This window comes from Oncorhynchus keta, chromosome 7 (genome assembly GCF_023373465.1).
Source record: "Oncorhynchus keta strain PuntledgeMale-10-30-2019 chromosome 7, Oket_V2, whole genome shotgun sequence".
In the NCBI taxonomy this organism is placed as follows: domain Eukaryota; kingdom Metazoa; phylum Chordata; class Actinopteri; order Salmoniformes; family Salmonidae; genus Oncorhynchus; species Oncorhynchus keta.
In genome coordinates, this window is record NC_068427.1 from 50,954,678 (window position 1) to 50,964,677 (window position 10,000).

General features: G+C 44.8%; 1 protein-coding gene across 1 annotated transcript in view; it reads left to right on the forward strand.

Moving 5' to 3' along the window:
* Positions 1–10,000, forward strand: part of LOC118377119 (myc box-dependent-interacting protein 1) — a 160,236-nt gene that overhangs the window by 34,198 nt on the left and 116,038 nt on the right. The window lies entirely within an intron of this gene.

A 10,000-nucleotide genomic window follows, 5' to 3' on the forward strand; every position in this document is an offset into this window, starting at 1 on the left:
TTGTGCCAGCGTGATACTTTAGGTATCGGCATGAGAAACAGCACTGCATCGTCAGCTGTCTCTTCTGTATCCATGTCTAGCATGGTGTACATGCTGGTTAGAAGTATTTTTTTTTTTTTTTTTTTTTGGGGGTTCCTGAGGCTATAGGGTCAGATTGTGGCATATCAGTTGACTTGCACTTGTTTTAAATCGCCATAAAACAGAAATATGTTTCAGTATACATACATACTTTCAAGAGGTGTTTTACAAAGGAGTTTATCTAGTGTTCTTTAACATCTTTTTCCAACACAATCACTCAGAAAAGACATTGAAGATGACCCATAGGGCTTGACAGAGGGCGTAACCTCTCAGAGAAACCCCTCTAGTGGCTGAGGCATCACACCATAATACCAGCCATAAGAGACCTTAGACCTTTTTGATATGACTCGTTGGCTTTCTCCTCAACCCCTTCACCTACTAAAGTATGTTTGTGTCAAGGTTGCCAGGTGTTGTGATGATTCCGGGTTGCCAGGTGTTGTGATGATTCCGGGTTGCCAGGTGTTGTGATGATTCCGGGTTGCCAGGTGTTGTGATGATTCCGGGTTGCCAGGTGTTGTGATGATTCCGGGTTGCCAGGTGTTGTGATGATTCCGGGTTGCCAGGTGTTGTGATGATTCCGGGTTGCCAGGTGTTGTGATGATTCCGGGTTGCCAGGTGTTGTGATGATTCCGGGTTGCCAGGTGTTGTGATGATTCCGGGTTGCCACGTGTTGTGATGATTCCGGGGTTGCCAGGTGTTGAGATGATCCCGGGTAACCAAGGTGTTGTGATGATTCCGGGTTACCAGGTGTTGTGATGATACCGGGTTGCCAGGTGTTGTGATGATTACGGGTTGCCAGGTGTTGTGATGATTACGGGTTGCCAGGTGTGGTGATGATTCCGGGTGACCAAGGTGTTGTGATGATTCCGGGTGACCAAGGTGTTGTGATGATTCCGGGTTGCCAGGTGTTGTCATGATTCCGGGTTGCCAGGTGTTGTAATGATTCTTTCCTGAAGAGACTAACTAACCCTCACCCTGTTCTATACTGTGTGTAATTGTCACCTGAATTTAACTCTACATTCCTGCATCATTTAACCCTTAAAATATTAAGGAAGCAGACTATCTGTGTAAGGACACTAAATATGGTTGTGTTTTGGTTCCTGAAGGTGTAACAATATAGATCTAAGTCCATGTACACTGATAGGGATATGCAGTTTATTTTGAGAAATGTGTGTTATGTTTTTTTTTTCTCTTGATGTTAAGTAACTCTGACCTTTCTGCGGTTGGTGAGGCTGGTAGTTTTATGGTCCAGATTATTCGTCCTTCAGAATAAAAAACGATTCATTTTTTGTATGATCATGGAAGATAGGAAAACTGTCAACTCGGAGATGTTAATAATATCATAGAGATATTGTTGTCTTCTCCGTATACCATGTGCCCCAGTGCAGTGTGACTTCTGTCATCTAGGTTGCTGTATGTGGGAGTGTTTGTGTACGTACGTGAGTGCATGAATCCGAGAATGTGTGTGTGTGTGTCCTTTTCATACAGAGAACTTTTGTTCCTCCTTTCGGCTGTACCTCTCAATTTATTTAAGCGCTATTATCATTGCTTTCACTTCCTCCCGTGTGGTGATTGGATAAGAGAATTTTTACAGGAGCCATTCTGATTTGATTAAGGACTCAGGAGAGACCAATTCTACTCAGTCATATTTAAAGACCTTCTGGTTTATTTTATTGCTGCTGGTGTTACTATCATCGTGTATTTATCGTGTATATTTCGTGTGTTTTAACGAGCCGTGACAAACATATTAATCATATCTGTGTATGTGAGTAAATGTGTCAAGGAGCATGCCAAACGAATTCCATGTGTCGTGTATTACAGGAGCGATCCTCTTTGTAGGAACTCGTTTAAAGGGCAAGACCTTGTTCCTCCTGATTACTATTGGAGACCGATAGGAATAAACAGATATTTAGAAGCTCAACTTGTCTCTTTATTCTTTAATAATACTGTGTTTCCGGGTTAATGACTTTCTTTCTTGTTCCCTCTCCTTCGTTTTCCCCTACCGTCCTCAACGTTCGCTTGCAGTGTTTTTATGGTGTCTCGTGACAGACTAGCTGGTCAGCGTGACAATTTGGCTCAAGATTTTAATATTTTAAAATGTTGTATTTAACTGGGCAAGTCAGTTAAAGAACAATTATTATTTACAATGACGGCCTACCAGGGAACATTTGGGTTAACTGCCTGTTCAGGGGCAGAACCACAGGTTTTTACCTTGTCAGCTCGACGATTTGATTCAGCAACCTTTTGGTTACTAGTCCAACGCTCTAACCACTAGGCTACCTGCTGGTTACTAGTGCAACACTCTAACCACTAGGCTACCTGCCGCCCCAATTTGGTTTCCAAGGTCATATAATGTTATAGCCTAATCAGGAGGTATACGTCGATTCAGAAGCCATTATAGTGTAGTGTTAAATCAGTCATTGTTTTGGTTAGTGTGTGAAGATCATGTTTAACAAAGGGAGACTCAAGTCATAACAAACCTGTAATGGGTCAAAGTTCACCTAGTGTAGAAAGAGGGCAGAGAATGATGTCACGTTTCAGCAGATCCACTAATGTTGTTGTGAAGGTGTTTGCAGGGGATCAGTTGAAGACTGAGAGTGTGAGGTGAGAGAGAGTGCTGTGCCATCTCAGCAGCAAGATGTGTGACCTTTTGCCACAAGAAAAGGGCAACCAGTGAAGAACAAACACCATTGTAAATACAACCCATATTTATGCTTATTTATTTTCCCTTGTGTACTTTAACCATTTGTACATTGTTACAACACTGTATATATATATATATATATATATATGACATTTGTAGTGTCTTTTTTGTTTTGAAACTTCTGTATGTGTAATGTTTCCTGTTAATTTGTATGTTTATTTCACTTTTGTATATTATCTACCTCACTTGCTTTTGCAATGTCAACACATGTTTCCCATGTCAATAAAGCCCCTTGAATTGAATTGAGAGAGGTGAGAGAGAATGAGAGAGAGAGGTGAGAGATGTGAGAGGGGAAAGAGAATTAGAGAGGGGTGAGAGATGAGTGAGAGGTGAGAGATGAGAGAGAAGTGAGAGAGAGTGAGAGAGGTGAGAGAAAGAATTTCATGTAAAGGGTTGGACTGAAAACCTACAGGACAGTAGATCTCCAGGAAGAGGGTTGGACTGATAACCTACAGGACAGTAGATCTCCAGGAAGAGGGTTGGACTGAAAACCTACAGGACAGTAGATCTCCAGGAAGAAGGTTGGACTGAAAACCTACAGGACAGTAGATCTCCAGGAAGAAGGTTGGACTGAAAACCTGCAGGACAGTAGATCTCCAGGAAGAAGGTTGGACTGAAAACCTACAGGACAGTAGATCTCCAGGAAGAAGGTTGGACTGAAAACCTACAGGACAGTAGATCTCCAGGAAGAAGGTTGGACTGAAAACCTGCAGGACAGTAGATCTCCAGGAAGAAGGTTGGACTGAAAACCTACAGGACAGTAGATCTCCAGGAAGAGGGTTGGACTGAAAACCTGCAGGACAGTAGATCTCCAGGAAGAAGGTTGGACTGAAAACCTACAGGACAGTAGATCTCCAGGTAGAAGGTTGGACTGAAAACCTACAGGACAGTAGATCTCCAGGTAGAAGGTTGGACTGAAAAACCTACAGGACGGTAGATCTCCAGGTAGAAGGTTGGACTGAAAACCTACAGGACAGTTGATCTCCAGGAAGTAGAAGTTATCAGTCCAACCCTCTTCTTGGAGATCTACTGTCCTGTAGGTTTTCACATTTTTATCAAACCCGTTTTAAAACTCGGTACATCATCTCTCACTCACACCTGTCTATAATGATCAAACCCAAGCGTTGAACAGATGGGACCAGCCTCCTCCTGGTCCATCTCTGAAGATCTTTTTCCCTGCTGAAGTTCTCACTGCCCAGATTGGTGAGTTAGTCTCTCGGCTCCATCAATCTGACAACCTACCATGTACCTCAGGCTAAATTCTCACTCAGGTTGTACAACTCATTTGACGAACAAACAAGCAATTTTTATTTTATTTTTTTGCAGACAAACTCATCAAGAATGTCACAACTGTCGAATGCAGTGGTAAACCAGTTGTGCTAGACTCTTTATTACAAACTGAAAGCCGTGGTATATCAGATCGTATTTACCAACAGGTTTGACAAAACATATAGTTTTACTGCTCCAATTACAGTTTATAATAGCAATAAGGCTCTTCGGGGGTTTGTGATATATTTCCAGGCACTCCACGTTGCGTCGTGCTTAAGAACAGCCCTTAGCCGTGGTATATTGGCCATATATCTTATTGCTTAAGTATCTCATTGTGGTTAATGGAGCGATTTACTTTATGTCGTGCAGTAAGTGAACCAGCCTGCAGGGGGCACTGTGGGGAGAGTGAGGAAGTGATCCTACATAGAGCCAACTCAGTCAGAGAGGTACTGTACTCTGGTTCTATAGTGCTGCTGTCCATGGTGCTGAACCCAAAGACCAGACCACCTCCTCTTCTCTCACTCCCCTGTTACTGAACACAGCTTTCTATTTTTTTCGGCCCAGGTGACAGGCCCAGGTGACAGGCCCAGGTGACAGGCACAGGTGACAGGCCCAGGTGACAGGCCCAGGTGACAGGCCAAGGTGACAGGCCCAGGTGACAGGCGCAGGTGACAGGCCCAGGTGACAGGCGCAGGTGACAGGCACAGGTGACAGGCCCAGGTGACAGGCCCAGGTGACAGGCCCAGGTGACAGGCCAAGGTGACAGGCCCAGGTGACAGGCCCAGGTGACAGGCACAGGTGACAGGCCCAGGTGACAGGCACAGGTGACAGGCCAAGGTGACAGGCCCAGGTGACAGGCCAAAGTGACAGGCCAAGGTGACAGGTCAAGGTGACAGGCACAGGTGACAGGCCAAGGTGACAGGCACAGGTGACAGGCACAGGTGACAGGCACAAGTGACAGGCCAAGGTGACAGGCACAGGTGACAGGCCCAGGCGACAGGCCCAGGTGACAGGCCAAGGTGACAGGCCAAGGTGACAGGCACAGGTGACAGGCCCAGGTGACAGGCCCAGGTGACAGGCACAGGTGACAGGCCCAGGTGACAGGCACAGGTGACAGGCACAGGTTACAGGCCCAGGTGACAGGCACAGGTGACAGGCCCAGGTGACAGGCACAGGTGACAGGCCCAGGCGACAGGCACAGGTGACAGGCCCAGGTGACAGGCACAGGTGACAGGCCCAGGTTACAGGCCCAGGTGACAGGCACAGGTGACAGGCCCAGGTGACAGGCACAGGTGACAGGCCCAGGCGACAGGCCCAGGTGACAGGCCCAGGTGACAGGCCAAGGTGACAGGCCCAGGTGACAGGCCCAGGTGACAGGCCCAGGTTACAGGCCCAGGTGACAGGCACAGGTGACAGGCCCAGGTGACAGGCACAGGTGACAGGCCCAGGTGACAGGCCCAGGTGACAGGCCCAGGTGACAGGCACAGGTGACAGGCCCAGGTGACAGGCCCAGGTGACAGGCCCAGGTGACAGGCCAAGGCCGATAGGGGTCTAGTTCCTGAGGTTCAAGGACAAAGTAGCTGTTCTGGAAGAAGCCAAGAGCCTTTGGAAAGTATTCAGACTCCTTGACTTTTTTCCACATTTTGTTACGTAACAACCTTATTTTGAAATGTATTAAATTGTTTTTTTTTCTCTCCATCAATCTACACACAATAACCCATAATGACAAAGCAGAAACAGGTATTATACATTTACATAAGTATTCAGACCCTTTAATCAGTGCTTTGTTGAAGCACCTTTGGTCCGGCTGGTTCTGGGTGTGACAGAGGGCCTGGTCCGGCTGGTTCTGGGTGTGACAGAGGGCCTGGTCCGGCTGGTTCTGGGTGTGACAGAGGGCCTGGTCCGGCTGGTTCTGGGTGTGACAGGACTGAGTGGTTGAGACACTGGGGTCCGCTGGTCATGTCCCCCACTAGTCCGTCTACTAGATTTCTCCAACTCTGTTCAGACCACTGGGCCATCGCTGCACTATACGTACAAACAGCGTGTCTGTCTGTCCGTCCATCTGTCAGTCAGTCAGTCAGTCAGTCAGTCAGTCAGTCAGTCAGTCAGTCAGTCCGTCCGTCCGTCCGTCCGTCCGTCAGTCCTCTATTTGCCATTTTTGCCTCACTTTTTGTGTCGTCTCAAACTCCCTGCATTCACATCTTCCTGCATTCACATCTTCCTGCATTCACATCTTCCTGTATTCACATCTTCCTGCATTCACATCTTCCTGTATTCACATCTTCCTGTATTCACATCTTCCTGCATTCACATCTTCCTGCATTCACATCTTCCTGTATTCACATCTCCCTGTATTCACATCTTCCTGCATTCACATCTTCCTGTATTCACATCTTCCTGCATTCACATCTTCCTGTATTCACATCTTCCTCCATTCACATCTTCCTGTATTCACATCTTCCTGTATTCACATCTTCCTGTATTCACATCTCCCTGTATTCACATCTTCCTGTATTCACATCTTCCTCCATTCACATCTTCCTGTATTCACATCTTCCTCCATTCACATCTTCCTGTATTCACATCTTCCTGTATTCACATCTTCCTGTATTCACATCTCCCTGTATTCACATCTTCCTGTATTCACATCTTCCTCCATTCACATCTTCCTGTATTCACATCTTCCTGTATTCACATCTTCCTGCATTCACATCTTCCTGCATTCACATCTTCCTGCATTCACATCTTCCTGTATTCACATCTTCCTGCATTCACATCTTCCTGTATTCACATCTTCCTGCATTCACATCTTCCTCCATTCACATCTTCCTTCATTCACATCTCCCTGTATTCACATCTTCCTGTATTCACATCTCCCTGTATTCACATCTTCCTGTATTCACATCTCCCTGTATTCACATCTTCCTGTATTCACATCTCCCTGTATTCACATCTTCCTGTATTCACATCTTCCTGTATTCACATCTTCCTGCATTCACATCTTCCTGTATTCACATCTTCCTGTATTCACATCTTCCTGTATTCACATCTCCCTGTATTCACATCTTCCTGCATTCACATCTTCCTGCATTCACATCTTCCTGCATTCACATCTTCCTGCATTCACATCTTCCTGCATTCACATCTTCCTGCATTCACATCTTCCTGTATTCACATCTTCCTGTATTCACATCTTCCTGTATTCACATCTTCCTGCATTCACATCTTCCTGCATTCACATCTTCCTGCATTCACATCTCCCTGTATTCACATCTTCCTGCATTCACATCTTCCTGCATTCACATCTTCCTGCATTCACATCTTCCTGCATTCACATCTTCCTGCATTCACATCTTCCTGCATTCACATCTTCCTGCATTCACATCTTCCTGCATTCACATCTTCCTGTATTCACATCTTCCTGCATTCACATCTTCCTGTATTCACATCTTCCTGTATTCACATCTTCCTCCATTCACATCTTCCTGCATTCACATCTTCCTGCATTCACATCTTCCTGCATTCACATCTTCCTGCATTCACATCTTCCTGCATTCACATCTTCCTGCATTCACATCTTCCTGCATTCACATCTTCCTGCATTCACATCTTCCTGTATTCACATCTTCCTGCATTCACATCTTCCTGCATTCACATCTTCCTGCATTCACATCTTCCTGCATTCACATCTTCCTGCATTCACATCTTCCTGTATTCACATCTTCCTGCATTCACATCTTCCTGCATTCACATCTTCCTGTATTCACATCTTCCTGCATTCACATCTTCCTGCATTCACATCTTCCTGCATTCACATCTTCCTGTATTCACATCTTCCTGCATTCACATCTTCCTGTATTCACATCTTCCTGTATTCACATCTTCCTGCATTCACATCTTCCTGTATTCACATCTTCCTGTATTCACATCTTCCTGTATTCACATCTTCCTGCATTCACATCTTCCTGTATTCACATCTTCCTGTATTCACATCTTCCTGCATTCACATCTTCCTGTATTCACATCTTCCTGTATTCACATCTTCCTGCATTCACATCTTCCTGTATTCACATCTTCCTGCATTCACATCTTCCTGCATTCACATCTTCCTGTATTCACATCTTCCTGCATTCACATCTTCCTGTATTCACATCTTCCTGTATTCACATCTTCCTGTATTCACATCTTCCTGCATTCACATCTTCCTGTATTCACATCTTCCTGTATTCACATCTTCCTGTATTCACATCTTCCTGTATTCACATCTTCCTGTATTCACATCTCCCTGTATTCACATCTTCCTGCATTCACATCTTCCTGTATTCACATCTTCCTGCATTCACATCTCCCTGTATTCACATCTTCCTGTATTCACATCTTCCTGTATTCACATCTTCCTGTATTCACATCTTCCTGTATTCACATCTTCCTGTATTCACATCTTCCTGCATTCACATCTTCCTGTATTCACATCTTCCTGTATTCACATCTTCCTGCATTCACATCTTCCTGTATTCACATCTTCCTGTATTCACATCTTCCTGCATTCACATCTTCCTGTATTCACATCTTCCTGTATTCACATCTTCCTGTATTCACATCTTCCTGCATTCACATCTTCCTGCATTCACATCTTCCTGTATTCACATCTTCCTGTATTCACATCTTCCTGCATTCACATCTTCCTGCATTCACATCTTCCTGTATTCACATCTTCCTGCATTCACATCTTCCTGCATTCACATCTTCCTGTATTCACATCTTCCTGTATTCACATCTTCCTGCATTCACATCTTCCTGCATTCACATCTTCCTGCATTCACATCTTCCTGTATTCACATCTTCCTGCATTCACATCTTCCTGCATTCACATCTTCCTGTATTCACATCTTCCGCATGCATTCACATCTTCCTGCATTCACATCTTCCTGTATTCACATCTTCCTGTATTCACATCTTCCTGCATTCACATCTTCCTCCATTCACATCTTCCTCCATTCACATCTCCCTGTATTCACATCTTCCTCCATTCACATCTTCCTGCATTCACATCTTCCTCCATTCACATCTTCCTGCATTCACATCTTCCTGCATTCACATCTTCCTGCATTCACATCTCCCTGTATTCACATCTTCCTGTATTCACATCTCCCTGTATTCACATCTCCCTGTATTCACATCTCCCTGTATTCACATCTGAGTGAGTGAGTGAGTGAGTGAGTGAGTGAGTGAGTGAGTGAGTGAGTGAGTGAGTGAGTGAGTGAGTGAGTGAGTGAGAGAGAGAGAGAGAGAGAGAGAGAGAGAGGATCCTTCTGACAAACACTATCAACTCTTAAGAAACATCTCTCGTCAGCAAAATTGTTAACCTTTATTTGTGTGCAAGTGCTGCTGCCTTTTCCTGTACGACCAGCAACACTTCCTTTTCCTGTACGACCAGGAACACTTCCTTTTCCTGTACAACCAGCAACACGTCCTTTTCCTGTACGACCAGCAACACATCCTTTTCCTGTATTACCAGCAACACTTCCTTTTCCTGTACGACCAGCAACACTTCCTTTTCCTGTATGACCAGCAACACTTCCTTTTCCTGTACGACCAGTAACACTTCCTTTTCCTGTACGACCAGCAACACTTCCTTTTCCTGTACCTTCCCCATCGGACCTCACATCCTTCACTGCCCCCCCCCCCCGCCCCTCTCTCTGACAGGTCAGTAGTGTTAGCTTAGTCTGCTTAGTCTGTTGTGGTTAACAAAGATTCTACAGTTATTTACGCAAATAACTGGTGGAAGACTTGACACTTCCCAGTTCATTAAGTCTCCGTTTATTTCATCAGTCAAATATATATATATATATTTTTTTTATTTATTTATTTTTTTTGAGGGGGGGGGGTCTATGTTAATGTCATGTTATGTGATTGACTTTATGATCTTTCCATATGTACTGTGTGAAA